General features: G+C 36.2%; 1 long non-coding RNA gene and 1 pseudogene across 1 annotated transcript; both read right to left on the bottom strand.

The window, feature by feature from the left end:
• LOC137633715 (uncharacterized) overlaps positions 1-17,823 on the bottom strand; it is a 196,510-nt pseudogene that overhangs the window by 124,032 nt on the left and 54,655 nt on the right.
• LOC137634013 (uncharacterized) lies at positions 1,677-7,578 on the bottom strand. The gene is made up of 3 exons (XR_011042419.1): positions 7,300-7,578; positions 2,485-2,704; positions 1,677-1,775 (listed from the first exon to the last, which is right to left on the bottom strand). It is a non-coding gene; the product is annotated as an uncharacterized lncRNA (long non-coding RNA).

Below are 17,823 nucleotides of genomic sequence, written 5' to 3'. Positions count from 1 at the left end.
CCAATACACGTGCTTATGTTGAATTGTAGTTATCGTTGCCCATTTTACTAGGGCTGGTAAAACTGTATATAGAAGCAATTGCCATATGAGAAAGAATATCTCAGGAATTATTGGAAGTATGTTTCAAGGAAAAGGAGCTTGTGTTCAACAAAGTAAATACTGGAGTTTTAAAAATAATCATGGTTTGAGTAGATGGTTGGAGAATGATACTGTTTTAGTAATCCCAAAAAGGTTTGGCTAATGCATAATGTATTATTGTTGCTATCATTATTATTATTATTACTTGCTAAGCTACAAACCTAGTTGAAAAAGCAGGATGTTATAAACCCAAGGGACCCAACAGGGAAAATAGCCCAGTGAGGAAAGGAAACAAGGAAAAAGAAAATATTCTAAGAACAGTAACAACATTAACATAAAAATTTCGTATATAATCTATAAAACTTTAACAAAACAAGAGGAAGAGAAATTTGATAGAATGTGTGCCCGACCGTACCCTCAAGTAAGAGAACTCTTAACCCAAGACAGTGGAAGTCCATGGTACAGAGGCTATGGCACTACTCAAAACTAGAGATCCATGGTTTGATTTTGGAGTCTCCTTCTCCTTGAATAGCTGCTTACAATAGCTAAAGAGGATGTTAATACGCGAGTTGATTGTCATAAGGGAAAAATATAAATGAACTAATAGAAGTGGCAGTAATCAAGTTAATTTTTTATGTTATTTGTGACTACAAAGGGATATAAATGTATAGTAATACTGGCAAATCATATAGGAAAGTTTGCCTATTAATTCATTGAGAGAAGAGAGAGCAGTCAGTGAGACTTTAGCGAGCTTGTGTGTGTGTGTGTGTGTGTAACTATACGTAAGTCTTCAGTGACAATATAACATGAGCTTAAAGACAAGTATAAATGTGAGAATAAAAACCGGCGTAAGGCATAGAAAAATGCGTTTGAAGAAGCATATATGGTGAAAAATGAGATACAGACTGGACACTTCAGCATGGAAGAAGTTAGGGGATGAGAATATAAAGGAATATGTGGTATGGATGAAGTTTCTTGCAGTTGTTCCTGCCAGTGTGCGATTCATAAGAATAAAGAAAAACAAACAGAAAATGAGATAGGCAAATGAAAGGTTATAATAAGAAGATGTGTTTGGAGTAGTGAAAGATTACAATTATGAAAATGATGTCCATGCAAGGAATGATGAAAGATACAAAAATGTTGTTAGTTTTGGAATCCAAAATAGGTTGGCATTTTTATACATGGTAATGGTACGCTAGGCGAAATTAGGAGATTTGCTAGTTTGTTGTGGGGTAGAATATTATGCTGGTGTATGGATAAAGAAGTATATGCATACATATTTTCTGTGAATGCTGCAATTACAATATGTATAATTGTGCATGACAGACATGGACATATGGGTGAGTTCAAGTTGAGACAATGTATGAAAAAAATTAATATTTCACAATTTCTTAGTAAGATCTGAATGGTTGTGATGACGAAGGGCTTAGTCATAATTATCAGAAGATTTTTGCAATTAAAAAGGAAAGAAGCAAATGTTTAGGATAACTCATTAGGTGAAGGAAGGCTGGAATAATTAGAATGAATTTCACAAATTTGGTTTGTGTTAATGTATTTTATGATACTCTAAGAGTGCATAGTACCTAAAATAAACCAGTCACATTCCCATCTGAACACCTTACCTGTAATTAGTGAAGTGAATCTCTCCAGTACTGTTAACGTATCTTCTTGAAGACTTGGAACACAGGTATATAATTCTGAAAGAAAGTAAATGAATTAGTATTCTTAAACTTTTAGCTGAATTACATTTTAGACATTGTATATACAACACAATATTATTATTATTATTATTATTATTATTATTATTATTATTATTATTATTATTATTATTATTATTATTATCATCATCATTATTATTATTATCATTATTATAATCATTATTATTATAATCATCATTATTATAATTATTATTATTATTATTATTATTATTATTAATAGCTAAGATATAACCCTTGTTGTAAAAGCAAGGTGCTATAAGCCCAAGGGCTCCAACAGGGAAAAATAGCACAGTGAGGAAAAGAAACCAAGGAACAGAGGATGTGGCTGATCTTTCTCACACACTTTTTTACTTCAATGGACCACTAAACTGAAGATATTTTTAGTGAATTCTTTGAATATTTCAAAATTACATGGCTCAGAATAGTTCAGAGAGGTTGACGAAGTTCAAATGTGGAATGTGTATCCTAGAATAGAATCAAATTTTCCAAAATCTACGAAATCTCTAGAAGGATGGCACCATACTTTTAACAAGTGTGTTTCAATTCCTCACCAAACTCTCTCTAAGCTTGTAAAAAAAAAATTAAAACTGAACAAGCAAAAACCGAATGTATTAGGTGCAAATGTTGAAAAAGTTAATACGAAATTATTCCAGTAAATAAACAGAACAAAAAAATTCATGCAACTTACAATAAGGATGAAGGTAAACTTAGCCGAGGTCAGTACTCTACAGTGCTCAGTTATCTAGTTCACTTTTTTTTATCCATTTTTAGATGTTTTGTCCATTAGGCATTTTGTATGTTAGGCATTCTGTCCTTAGGCATTCTGTCCTTAGGCATTCTGTCTGCTCACGATATAGTTGAAGTGCATTTGCACTTAACAACTGGTTGGCGACCTCACTCCATCAGATCTGGAAAAGGGAAAACAGATTAGCAGTCTTTTCTTTTGAAGCATAAAAGTCAATTTCAAGGCAATAGCCAATAATCACTTTTGTGTTGGACACTATTATTATTATTATTATTATTATTATTATTATTATTATTATTATTATTATTGTACCGTTCATAGGCTACCACAACTAAAACCTCCCCTCCATGTCAACCCAGGAAGGAGGAGGAGAGAATCTCTCCTATTTTCTGTAGTGCCTGCCCTGACAGTGTGCTGATAGCCAGCTTTCACAGCCATGGCACACTGCTGCCTGATTTGTCTCGTTGCTAAACTGGTGTTCTGATAAGTTACAACTTGGGTAGGAAAAAGTGACTGGGTGTCTCACCCTGATTCCCAGAGTTTATAGCTCACCAGATATACACAACACTTCACCATTGGAAACAAGTCATTGATGCAGATTGGCATGTTTACCTTGACATAAAACATTGCATTATAGATTATTGTGTTATTATCATTACTAAGATACAACTCTAGTTGGAAAAGCAGGATGCTATAAGCTCAAAGGTTCCAACAGGGAAAATAGCCCAGTGGGGAAAGGAAATATGGAAATAAACTATATGAAAAGTAGGGACTATAATAGATCTTAAGATAAATCTGGCATATATCAACTATAAAGAGAGATTTGTGTCAGCCTGTTGAACATAAAAGATTCGCTGCAAGTTTGAACATCTGAAGTTACAAAGATTCAATTGTCTTTCCACTATACAGTCAAAGCTGGAATATAACTTCTATGAATATTGTGTAGTATTGACCTTGATAATTGCGATTTAGAGGGCAAGTCTGATGGAACTAATAAAATAAGGAATAGTTTATATTTAAGGACTTCGGTATACTTTGGCTGATCTTGCAACGTCTCTACTTGCAAAACTTTGGCTGATCTTGCAACGTCTCTACTTGCAAAACTAACAAGTTTAGTTAATGATGCTCTGTGCTGGCAGACCACATCTCCCTAAAAGCCCTGATCAGGGAAACCCTTTGCACACCTGAACACATTAAAACACAAAACATGACTTCATAATCAGCACATCAAACTCTGATATAAATAAACAGTTCAAAGACCTTGTTATATATGCAACAGTACTCCCTAAATCCTATCAAGCAATGCCTTTCTTTGTCTTGCAAGCAATTGCAATCATAATTCTCGAAGAATCGATGAACAATTAAGATAACACTGATATGCATATACCTCAAGTTCTATCTTGCACATCAGGGTTAAAACCTTACTGAAGATGTAAACTTAATATTATTATTACTTGCTAAGCTACAACCCTAGTTGGAAAATCAGGATGCTATAAGCCCAAGGGGCCCAACAGGGAAAATAACCCAGTGAGGAAAGGAAAAAAAAAAGAAATTTCAACAAAATATTTTAGGAGTAACATTAAAATAAATATCTTCTACATAAACCATAAAAAAAAAACTTAACAAAACAGGAATAGAAATAAGATAGAATAGTGTGCCCGAGTGTACCCTCAAGCAAGAGAACTCTAACCCAAGACAGTGGAAGACCATGGTACAGAGGCTATGGCACTACCCAAGACTAGAGAACAATGGTTTGATTTTGGAGTGTCCTTCTCCTAGAAGAGCTGCTTACCATAGCTTAAGTCTCTCTTCTACCCTTACCAAGAGGAAAGTAGCCACTGAACAATTAGAGTGCAGTAACCTCTATAGTGAAGAAGAATTGTCAACAATAAGAAAATATCCTAGTAACACTTGGTGGGATCCCTGAATCAAACAGGAAATTAAAGAGTTCTTGCTCAGCTCAGCAAATGAATACGGCTAGACTTGTTATCATACCCCTCTAAAGACTGCATTTATCAATTGAGATCATTAGCTCCAGGGGATAGGGCTCATGCACTGCCAAAGGAATATACATACGTTTTACGACATAGTGTATTAAGAGAGGTTGGACAGCAGGGTGGAAGAAGGAGGCAGAAGAGACAGCAGTATGGCAAATCGTCCAACGCGTGAGAGAGAGAGAGAGAGAGAGAGAGAGAGAGAGAGAGAGAGAATTTAGATTAAAAAAGAGATAAAAAAAAGATTAAAAAAAAAGAGAGAGAGAGAGAGAGAGAGAAAAAAATTAGATTAAAAAAAAGAGATTAAAAAAAGATTAAAAGAGAGAGAGAGATTAAAAAAAAAGAAAAAAAAAAGAGAGAGAGAGAGAGAGAGAGAGAGGAGAGAGAGAGAGAGAGAGAATTTAGATTAAAAAAAAAGAGATTAAAAGAGAGAGAGAGAGAGAGAGAGAGAGAGAGAGAGAGAGAGAGAGAATTTAGATTAAAAAAGAGAGATTAAAAAAAAGAAAATAAAAAGAGAGAGAGAGAGAGAGAGAGAGAGAGAGAGAGAGATTAAAAAAAAGAAAATAAAGAGAGAGAGAGAGAGAGAGAGAGAGAGAGAGATTAAAAAAGAGATTAAAAGAAAAAAAAAAGAGAGAGAGAGAGAGAGAAAAAAAAAACTTTGTTAGTGGGTAAGGCTTCACCTACGAACTATCATACCCGGTTCCTGACCAGTTATTTAACGGTTTAAAGGCTACTCATGAATGGCAGGGGCAAGGTACAGTGACATTGCCCTATCGAGCAGGACAATGCCCTAGATACTGACCATATATACATATAATCATCACCCAAGCCACCTCTCCACCCAAGCTAGGACCAAGGAGGGCCTGGCAATGGCTGCTGATGACTTAGCAGATATATAGGCTCCCCCAAACCCAAAATCCTTAGCTCATAAGGATAAGGTTGCAGATACCAAAGAAACTAACGAGTTGAGAGGGACTTGAACCCAAGTCTGACGTTCACCAGCTAAGGACGTTACCACATCGGCCACCACAACCTTGATAATCTAAATATTTATCAGATTTGCCAATTTGTTCTATACATTACCTTAGATGATAATGCTTTTTACCTTAGATTACCTTAAATCTGTTCGAATTTCCTCAAGTTTGTATCTAGTAAAACAGAAATTACCTTAGATTTACTCTGAAACCATACAAATTACCTCGAACTAAGGTAATTACTTTAAAAGTTAAAACCTTGCGTATGACGTCAATGAAACCAGGGAGATCGTTCAAGCTGCGAAATGAGGAAACACAGCTAATGATTCGTAAGGCCAAATGAAAGAAAAAGAGGCCTATAGGCCTATAAAAATGGAAAAAAATGGGGGAACATTATGGCCTGGCAAGGACAATTTCCCGTGGACAAACCAGCCGTGACTAGCGAGGTGGGGGACATGTCTCCACAATCATAACCCGTCTTGTTCAAAATCTATAACATTACCCACAGTTTTGAGCTAAAAATTATTTGAAAACGTTATTCATTCAAAAATTATCTTAACGTTAATTTAAATAAGTCTTTACACCTCTGAAAATGGCTTCGATTTTATTCCAAGTACAATAAAAATTAAACATGAATAATGAATATAACTATACATTTATGAAAGATGAAACAGCTTAGACTGTTGTGTGAGTTGATGTGATAACATGATTAGAAGCTCCCCCGTTCATAAGGATGGTTCCCATACTCTAGATTTCAGTAATTAAGCCATCGAAACTGGACAGACCACAAGACGAGAGAGAGAGAGAGAGAGAGAGAGAGAGAGAGAGAGAGAGAGAGAGAGAGAGAGAGTGAGTGAGAGAGAAAGAGAGAGAGATAAAAAGCTATTAGCCTAGCTATCGTTCTGAGAGAGAGAGAGAGAGAGAGAGAGAGAGAGAGAGAGAGAGAGAGAGAGAGAGAGAGAAGGTGGATATCCCTAGCTTCATTCTTGGAGAGAGAGAGAAGGTTGATATCCCTAGCTTCGATCTTGGAGAGAGAGAGAGAGAGAGAAAATGTTGATATCCCTAGCTTCGATCTTGGAGAGAGAGAGAGAGAGAGAGAGAGAGAGAGAGAGGTTAATATCCCTAGCTTTGTTCTTGGAGAGAGAGAGAGAGAGAGAGAGAGAGAGAGAGAGAGAGAGAGAGAGAGAGAGAGAGAGAGAGAGAGAGGTTAATATCCCTAGCTTTGTTCTTGGAGAGAGAGAGAGAGAGAGAGAGAGAGAGAGAGAGAGAGAGAGAGAGAGAGAGAGAGAGAGAGAGAGAGAGAGAGAGAGAGGGGGGGGGGTTAGAAGAAAATATACCATTATTATTCCTATAAAAATGGTTATTATTCAATCTCAATTTTTTTTCTTACCAGTCAAATGTTGAAACCTTTTCTATTAACATCTGAAAAGTTATCACCAATCCATTTGATATAGACACGATAAACTAGAAAAGATTAAATGACTGAAATATCAAGTATTGAAATCTACGCAACCAACCAGTCAGTACTGATGCCACATGCTACAGTTACATTAAAGGAGCCGAAATCCTTTAATATGTCCCACCGCCAGGTTTCCACATGCAGACGTCACCAGCCAGGAGACACACAAGGATATTTAGATTTACACAATAAAAGATGTATTAATAAATGAGATGCAAACTTGTTCTTAAATCGACTTCGTGTCTCCTGGGGGACCATCATTAACGACTGGGTTTATTAATTACCAAAAAATAGTCAATAGCAAAGTCTCAATAATACCCTCTTTGTTTACCTTACTTCAAGGACTGCTTTTCAGGTCCTATACTGCAGGGGAACCCTACTCTTACTTGTTTAGAGTTTAAATCCAACTCTCCACTGAAGTCGAGTGAACTACTACTACTCTTTGGGTCCATATTAATCATCAAACGAAACATTTTCATTATAACTTATACAATTCTTTGATTGTAGCATCTTCCAAATCATATGATCTTGTGAAAAGTAATGTCTATAGTTTCTTCTTAAATTCAATTGCTCCCTTTAGGTCCTTCATTTCAGTTGGCAGTTTATTACAATATCTGTAAAAGAGATAAATACATAATTAGGATCAAGTATGAAACTGATTATGATATGCAAAGAGTGTCCACTGAAATCATACCTCACCCCGCCTTCCGTCAAACGGGAGTTAATTGACCTCCCAGGCTCCAGTGCTAGATTGTATAGGCAAAAATGTATGAATCCAAACTATAGAACGTTACTGGATCTCCATTAAGCTAGGACCAGGGAGGACCAGGCACTGACTGCATATGGCTCGCCAGACAGATCAATAGCCATCCCCCTCCTTTCATTCTTAACTATCGACCTTGTTGTGGTAGCCTATTGGTAACGTTCCCGCATGGCGTTCTGCTGACATGGGTTTCGAGGGATGCTCAAGGTCGATAGTTTCTTCTGGTGTCTGTAACCTCACCATCCTTGTGAGCTAAGGATATGGGGTTTGGAAAGCCTATAGTTCTATCTGCTGAGTCATCAGCAGCCACTGCCTGGCCCTCCCTGGTCCTAGCTTGGGTGGAGGGGAGGCTTGGGTGCTGATCATATGTATATATGGTCAGTCTCTAGGGCATTGTCCTGCTTGCTAGGGCAATGTCACTGTCCCTTGCCTCTGCCATTCATGAGCGACCTTTAAACCTTTAAAGGACATAGGTCTGTCATTTTATGGATTGCTGGAATCTTAACTACCTTAACTATTAATAGACGTTACCACATCAGCCACTACAAACGTAGATTGTTTATAAACAGTCTAAAATGGAAGTATTTAATTTAAGAATTACCTTTACATTTACGTAACACTGTAGACATGTTTACCCACCTTCCCAACATGAGCAAAACTGTGGGTAACAACCTTTGCTTTGACAGACCGAAAAAAAACAAATTTAGAACCAATAGCCCTTCAGGTAAGCGTTATGACATATACAATGAGCGAACTACTGTCGTCTATAGACCGAAATTTAAATAATTTAATTAGGATCTTATTCAGATTTGATCAGCGATGGTATTTTAGGAAAAAAATCGTGTTTTCTGATAGACTTTTAGACTGAATAATCATCCATCGCTTAAGAAATTTCAGTAATTATTTTCTTCTTGAGAGAGAGAGAGAGAGAGAGAGAGGAGAGAGAGAGAGAGAGAGAGAGAGAGAGAGAGAGAGAGAGACTCATTAAAAGGCATTGAGTTCGTAGCATTGATATGAGAGAGAGAGAGAGAGAGAGAGAGAGAGAGAGAGAGAGAGAGAGACATTAAAAGCATTGAGTTCGTAGCATTGACATGAGAGAGAGAGAGAGAGAGAGAGAGAGAGAGAGAGAGAGGGGGGGGGGGGGGAGGGGGGGAGGGAGGGAGGGAGTCATTAAAAAGGCGTGGGTTTCGTAGCATGTATATGAGGAGAGAGAGAGAGAGAGAGAGAGAGACTAGGGGATACATAGGTCGATAGTCATTACAAAAGCAATGTATGTATCCCAAATGGTGTGCGAATAATTCATTTCGTCGAGGAAGACTCGTCCCATACACCTGCCCACCCCACCACCACATCACCTCTCTGAGAACTTCAATTTACCTTTAAAATTTCTCACAAATCCTCAAATGCAACTTCGTATAATCAACATCGGCTTGAGCTGTATTGGTTAGAACAGGGGACAACCTGGTCAACTGGCCCCTCAAAATTAACTTGTCCTGCGAATGTGGAGAAAATACCCAACCCATCCATTTGATTTTCCGATCACGACCGCTGTCTCAATTTGGACAACTCTAAGATAATGTCAATAAAAGAACGCTTCAATGATTGGCTGTTTTGGTGTGATAAACTATGAATGAATTAACATTGGGTTGAAGTGTTGATTTAAAAGCTCATAATAGGGACGACTGGCGAAATCTAACCGAGGCCCTTTGCGTCAATATGCGTAGGAGGAGATGATGGTGGTGATGAATGAAAACACATTGGAGTTATTAATGATTTCTGAAATCGTTTCTCCATTGTTTGAAAGTTGAATGAACGCTTTGATGCGGTTAAATAAATACTGTCTAGATGGGATTTCTTCAACTTTGATATTTAGAATTGCATTAATATTTTTAAGTATGGAAAAAATCAACACTTAGAAAAAAACCGTAATTTTTATCAAAAATTCTACGTAAAAATATAGTTCTCAAACGTATTTCAGTAAAAACAGGCGACCGTAATTTTACCTTACCTGGTTATTATCTTTTACGGATTGGTGACCGTAATATCACTTATTATTATTATTATTATTATTATTATTATTAGCCAAGCTACAACCCCAGTTGGAAAAGCAAGATGCTATAAGCCCAAGGGCTCCAATTGGGAAAAATAGCCCAGTGAGGAAAGGGAATAAGGAAATATATAATTGAGAACAAATTGACAATAAATCATTCTAAAAACAGTAACGTCAAAACTGATATATAATTATTGTTACGAAAGTCGAAACCTTCGAAAATACACAACCAAAGTTTTAGCCCATCTGTGTCAAGTTGTGGAATGATCTTCCTAATCGGGTAGTTGAATCGGTATTATAATCATTATTATTAATAGCTAAGCTAAAGCCCTAGTTAGAAAAGCAGGGTGCTCTAAGCCCAGGGGCCCCAACAGGGAAAATAGCCCAGTGAGGAAAGGAAACAAAGAATAAATCAATTATTTTAAGAACAGTAACAAGATGAAAATAAATATTTCCTATATAAACTATAAATACTTTAACAAAACAAGAAAAGAAATAAGTTCAAACTTGCAGGAAATGTTATGTTGAATAGCCTGACAAGTCTTTTTATAGTTTATATATGAAATATCTTTTAAATGTGTTATTTTCTTTTTCAAATGTTTTATTTTAATTGCTCATCAATTCTCATATCGTTTAATTTCCTTATTTCCTTTCCTCACTGGGCTATTTTTCCCAGTTGGAGCCTTTGGGCTTATAGCATCTTGGTTTTCCAACTAGAGTTTTAGCTTAGCTAGTAATAATAATAATAATAATAATAATAATAATAATAATAATAATAATAATGACCGGACAATGTTCGTTCGTCGTGTCTGTTTCCAGCAAAAATGGACAAAAAAAAAAATATATACCTAAATTGGCAAAGTAAAACAAAGTAAATGGTCTCTGTACTGTGTTAATAAACGGTATATGATGGTAAAAACGTAAAATACCGCCGGGGAAACTAACACAGCTACTGTACATACCCACAATTTGCAAGTATTCCGGGTAAAAAGTAAATTCCTAATACCAAAATACATCCTAAACGTTCCGTGAAAAGCCAAAGTATGATTATTATTATTATTATTATTATTATTATTATTATTATTATTATTATTATTATTATTAGCTAAGGTACAATTATTGATTCTTTCCATGCAGTTTATTTCCTCATTTCCTCTCCTCACTGGGCTATTTTTTTCCTTGTTGGAGCCCTTGGGCTTCCATTATCCTGCTTTTCCAACTAGGGTTGTAGCCGAGCAAGTAATAATGATAATGACATCGCTATGATCAGCAATGCTGTACTAGTCAAAACCACACATACTAGGATGGTTTGCTGTGAGAAATCAGACGAAAATCTCCCAACTGTCGCCAATCTGCCCTGGCTAGAACAGTGATTTAAATTAGCAAACCAAAGACATGAATAATGAGAATATGCTGAATCCTTTGTCCTGCATTCAATACCACATTGTTTATAAGAGCAAACTTACTGGTCACATTGAAAAATTGCCATATACAAAATAATTTGTCCAGGAAAACTGGACAAAACCGAGTGACACAAACCAAAAGGTATTCATAAACAGTGAAATTCCGGTTAATTGGCCAGAGTTAAGCGTAACTTCCTTAATTAATAATAGAAATTTTCTAAAAATAAAAATAAAAATTTAAACCATTCTAAAACTTACGTGAAAAGCTTGGTAGGCTACAATATTTCTCAAAAAAAAAAAAATAATACTATTACAGCAATAATTTAAGTAATTATTTCAAGGAAAATTAAATTTAGTTATTCAATAAAGTTAAAACAAATTAAGGGCAAAGAAATAACTGAATAGAAATAAGGGGTCGGTGGGCGTGGCTGACACTTAACCTGAACACCAACGAAATTGTTAACGGAGACGGCTGAAGTATGTGCAAAATTTAAAAATTTTGCACATAGTTGCATAAACTCAAAATACCTTTGTTAACATGTTGGTATTCATACGATGTAGTACAGTATATATATATATATATATATATATATATATATATATATATATATATATATATATATATATATTCCATATCTTTTATATATTTACGGAGCCTTATTATAACATTAAATGGGTTAGATATGTAAGTCATTTATACTTGGTTTACAATATTGAGAAAGTCACTTTCAATATATAAACGTAAAAGGAGTATATTCAGAACGGTATATTTAGAATGGTATTATTTTACTGTATTACAGAGCAATGTAACCTAGGAAAAAAAACTACTTTTTCTTGTAGAAAAAAAAATTACGCTCTCTTCGAAAATGACACGGATAATTCCTGGGTAATTATCTACTTATAAAAGGCCCCTTCTCGTAATTATCAACCAATTATAAGACGAAATTATCGATTAGCACTGTAATTTCGATAATATGAACAGCCGTCGTCTTCGGAAAAGTCGGAATATTCGCACAAATTAAAAAGACAAAATTATTTAAAACGAGGAATGGCTAACCCCATATGTAAGAGGTATCACCGGCTACCAGTTTCTGAAGGAAATATTCAACACTTCGATCTTTTACTTCTGATCTTGACTAAAATAATAATTAATGAAACCTCTACCATTAATAAAAGCCAAGAACACCACACTCTCTCTCTCTCTCTCTCTCTCTCTCTCTCTCTCTCTGGAATAGTAAAGCAACAGAAGCAACCATAAAAGACGAACAATCTCAAATTGCTATCATGACTGACCGATCCCTACTATCAGTCTCCCCACCAGTGGCGCTAAAACGACTCGTGTTCAGTCAGGGTAGCTAAAGAACAATATCCTGTTGTGATACAATTATAGATATTTATAAAACTACTCCAAAGTAGTCATCATAGCGTGACCACATCCTCGCAATACCCAAGATGAATTGCATAACACTCAGAATTTAACACGAAATTTGTTCTAATCTACAACGAGCTTAAACAATAAAATGGCTTTCGAGAAGACGACTTTTTTTTCTAATTGTATCGATTATGTGGATGTAGCAATTATCACGGAATACGCTGTGTGATAGGATAACCTACAAATCCTGTATACGACAAACAGATCTTGTAGGTCCTGTCAGGGGGCAAAAGGTTTCCATGTGTGATAGGACCAGGAAAACATGTCAAAAGTCAGCCAGTCAAGTCATTAATACAGTGTGGATAAAATACTAGACCTGAATCGTTTCCCAGTTTTAAGATAAAAACAAAATTTCGCATTAGGACAAACTGTTTGAGTGGCAATTGACAATCGCATACAAGAGGGAGACTTCTTAGCACACTACTATACACATGTCAATATCTTCCATGATTCAAGAAAACCCACAATTATTGCCAGATGAGCAGTCCGTCAAAGATTGCCAACTATGTCACTGAGAAACACAGGCCTGATTAATAGTACCTACTTTCTGTTCCTAAACACTTTCAAATAATGATATACATTATTAAACGCTGTATATTCCATTAACGAAAACACTGGTCCTTTATACACAACCTTGGAAAAGTTAAACTGGGTGAATAGGTTATAACTGTAAAGAGTTATAAGCACATCTTTGGCCCAAGTTGATTAGTCTACAAAGCATAAAGGTATTATTGAGGCTCTCAAAGAAAAACACTTATAAACATTTAATAATTGAAAATAAATCCAAACAAAATGAAATAAACTTGCAGGCCTACCTTTAAAATTAGTGAAGACTTTATCACTAAATAAGTCTTCATATTAAAAACCTATTTATTCCCTCACTGACAACGTAAGGACCAGCAAATCTGCAGAAAACCACTTTTGTCCAACTGGTCGAAATGCCAGGAAATCTCTCCCACCCAACACACGCACAATTTTGGGGAAGTGTTCAAGGCATAACTAACGAGGTCATTATCATTTCTGTCAACCGGTGGAATATGAAAAAAAAAAAAAAATGATAGTGATTTAATACAAAATAAATGCAATGAGAAAGGCAACCTTTGCCAAGCAAGTGATTATTATTATTATTATTATTATTATTATTATTATTATTATTATTATTATTATTATTATTATTTTTTATTAAAAGCCAAGCTACAACCCTAGTTGGAAAAGCAGGATGCTATAACCCTAGTGGCTCCAACAGGGAAAATAACCCAGTGAGGAAAGAAAATAAGGAAATATACGATATGAGAAATAATGAACAATAAAATATTTTCAAAAAATATAAAAAAAAAATATTTCATATATAAGCTATAAAAAGACTTATGTCAGCCTGTTCAACATAAAAACAGCGTATTTCACTGTATCTCCCTCCTGGCCCATATTTATCACTTCCATCACATCATCACCTTACTCCCAATACAGATTTTTGGTCTGAAACGACCAAAATCACACACCCCTCAAGAAATCATTCTGATGTGGTTTATTTATTTCCTTATTTCCTTTCCTCACTGGGCTATTTTTTCCCTGTTGGAGCCCTTGGGCTTTATAGCATCTTGCTTTTCAAACTAGGGTTGTAGCTTGGCTAATAATAATAATAATAATAATAATAATAATAATAATAATAATAATAATAATAATAATAATACAAAACTTGTGGATAACGTCCTGGGGGCATATATTATAGGTATTTCCATACCAAATTTTAGGTCATATGGCTTAAATACTAGGGCGTAGGACCAAAAAAATGCCCTTTAATAAAAAAAAAAAAAAAAAAAACAGCAGAAAAAAATCATTCAAGATTAATAATTTTGAAGTAATGTATACAGAAAAAAAGTGACTTACACCCAAGATGTCAAGAATAGCAAAAATGTGGCAGCTTTCAAGAAAAACCTGAAGTCTTATCTCTTTGGAAAGTGTTATGATAGTGACCTGAAAACTATAAAGCCTGAATACAAATGCTAGCGAAATAACTGATAATGATACAGAGCAAAATATTAACTGGATAGAAATTATTTTCACACATCAAGGCCCGCTTGAACAGACTCTTAGTGTCTGATGGAGGGCGAGAAATAAACCCCTAAAAGTAAATATAAGCAATGGACATATATCCAAGGTAACCTCTTGCGAAATTTCAGGTCATTTGGTGTGAATATGAGGATACTGGAGGCGAAAATGAATCTAGTTGGTCTAAAAATGTGCCAAAATGGCAAAATTAACCATTTTGAACAAAAGTACGACGCAAATGTTAATGCCATCCTATTAGTATCTACCTAAGGCACCTCCATACAAAATGTTAGGTCATTAGGTAGTAATACCAGGACACCGGAGACCAAAATAGCAAAAAATCAATCAAATTATTTTAAAGGTATGTATAAAAAGATATAACGCATCTGGGTATTTGTCCACTCGATCTGTGTGCCAAATTTCCCAAAAAACATAGTTTTCACTTATGCTTTTTTTTTAAACCTATATTTCATGCTTTTCTTTTTATTGAATTTCACATAGACATGTCTGTGTCCAGGGGTCTAAACTAGTCCCAGTTTAAGTACCTGTGCTGGCATAAGACCAACATAATCAAATGCTATATTTAAGGATTAAGAGAGAGAGAGAGAGAGAGAGAGAGAGAGAGAGAGAGAGAGAGTCTAGTAGCTATGGACGTACTTATCAAAACCTTATTATATACAAAAGTCTATAGACAATTCTATATAAATAAATGAAAAGTGATGATTCTTGATTAAGCTGGTCAAATTGGTTACCTAGTTTACGCTCGAGAATATTTAAAGGGAAAATGGTATTACAATTATATATATATATATATATATATATATATAAATACCTGGTAGTTTTACCCATCTTTGTGCTTTAATTGGATGTCAGTGTTAAGTTGCAATTTACTAAAAATATTGCAAAGTTGCCAACCTAGCCACCAATGGGTGCCGGTCCCAAGCCCGGATAAATAGGGAGGGTTGGTGTCAGGAAGGGCATCCGACCGTAAAAACCTGTGCCAAAACCTTAAATGGAATGAGCCAAAATAGGGAAAGAGGTAATGCTAGGGCGTACTCCGTAAACGACGCACAGAGACATCGCCCTAACTCTGTGATAAGGCGAGGGCTACTGTATCAGGAGCGGGTGCAGCTAAAGAAGCGAGCTCACTTTGGACTCAGAATATGTCAGCTTAATGTTGGGTCCATGACTGGGAGAGGTAGAGAAGTGGCAGACTTGATGAGGGAAAAGAGAGTAGATGCTATGTGTGTGCAGGAAACACGATGGAAGGGAAATAAAGCTAAAGAGTTGGGTGATGGATATAAGCTATATTATAGCGGAGCAAATAAACAAGGTAGGAATGGAGTTGGCATAGTACTGTCTGGTGAGCTGAAGAATGCAGTGATAGAGGTGCATAGAAAGAATGACCGTATCATCAGATTGAGGATGTGTTGTGGAGGAGAGATTCTGAATATTATAAGTGCATATGCACCTCAAGTTGGTTGCACAGAAGAGGAGAAGGGAAATTTCTGGAGAGACATGGATGGAGTAATGCAAGAACTGGAAGAACAGGAGAGGGTCATAGTGGGGGCAGATTTGAATGGCCATGTGGGAAGTGAGAATGAGGCAATTGGTCGGGTGCATGGGGGCCATGGAATTGGGGAGAGAAACCCAGAAGGAGAGAGTGTAGTGGATTTTGCTGTGTCATTTGACATGGCAATAGTAAACACATTCTTTAAGAAGAAAAGGGAACACCTAATAACTTATAGGAGTGGGGGTAGATGCTCCCAGATAGACTACTTCCTGTATAAAAGGATAAAGCTGGTGGAGGTCAAGAACTGCAAGGTTATCCCAGGTGACCATGTAGCCCCCCAACACAGACTGCTATGTATGGACTTAGGCCTAAAAAGCGAAAGAAAAGCTAAAGCTAAAGGGATAAGGAAAATTAAGTGGTACAAACTAGTGAGGGAAGGAGATAAAATGAGAGAGTTTAAGAGAAGGGTTTTGGAGGATATTGATATAGGAATTGAAGATGTTCAAGAATGGTGGACACGAAATGCAGCAGTAATGAGAAAGCATGGAAAGGAGTTGCAAGGAGAGACATCTGGTATCATATGGGAAGAAAAGGAGAGTTGGTGGTGGAGTGAAGAAATTGAGAAAGTTGTAAAAGATAAGAAGGAGGCAAAGAAGAGATGGGAAGAGTCACAGTCAGGGGATGACAGAGAGAGGCTCAGAGAGAAAAACAAGGTGGTGAAGAAGGTAGTAGCCCAAGCTAAAGCTAAGGCATATGATGATGTGTATAATGAGCTGGGGACAAAGGAAGGATTAAACAAGATGATCAAGCTATCAAAGACTAGAAATAAGAGCACCAAAGATATTACACACATCAAACAAATAAAGATCAAGATGGTGTAGTACTTAGAAAGGAGGAAGACATTGTAAAGAGATGGAAAGAATATTTTGAACAGCTGTTAAATGAAGAAAATGATAGATTACTAAGAGAGGATGGACAGGCGAACTTTGGCATTGTAATAAGGTTCTCTAGGCAAGAGGTAATAAATGCACTGAGGAAGATGAAGAATGGGAAGGCAACTGGGGCCAGACATGATTCCTGTGGAGGCATGGAAAGCATTAAGGGGATGAAGGAGTAGATATACTGTATGACCTCATGATAAAGATTTTGAGCAGGAAAAGATACCAAATGAGTGGCGAGGGAGTATATTGATCCCAATCTTCAAAGGGAAAGGTGATGTCCAAGAGTGTGGGAATTACAGAGGTATTAAATTGATGTCCCACACTTTGAAGATACTGGAAAGGATGATAGATGCCAGACTAAGAGAAGAAGTAGAAATAGGTAAAGAGCAGATGGGATTCATGAAGGGTAGGGGAACAACAGATGGTGTATTCTTGTCTGAGGCAACTAATGGAGAAATTCCGGGAAAAGCAAAGAGACCTGCATGTGGTATTCATTGACCTTGAAAAGGCTTATGACCGAGTCCCAAGACAAGAGGTGTGGAGGAGTCTGAGGGAGAGGAGGGTGCCAGAGAAGTACGTTCGACTGATACAAGAGATGTACCGTAATGTATTTACTAGAGTGAGGAGCAGTACTGGGGAGACAGAGGGCTTTGAGGTGAGAGTAGGATTACACCAAGGGTCAGCTCTGAGCCCATTTATCTTTA

Source organism: Palaemon carinicauda, chromosome 43 (assembly GCF_036898095.1).
Source record: "Palaemon carinicauda isolate YSFRI2023 chromosome 43, ASM3689809v2, whole genome shotgun sequence".
Lineage (NCBI taxonomy): Eukaryota > Metazoa > Arthropoda > Malacostraca > Decapoda > Palaemonidae > Palaemon > Palaemon carinicauda.
This window is presented reverse-complemented; position numbering and strand designations above follow the sequence as displayed.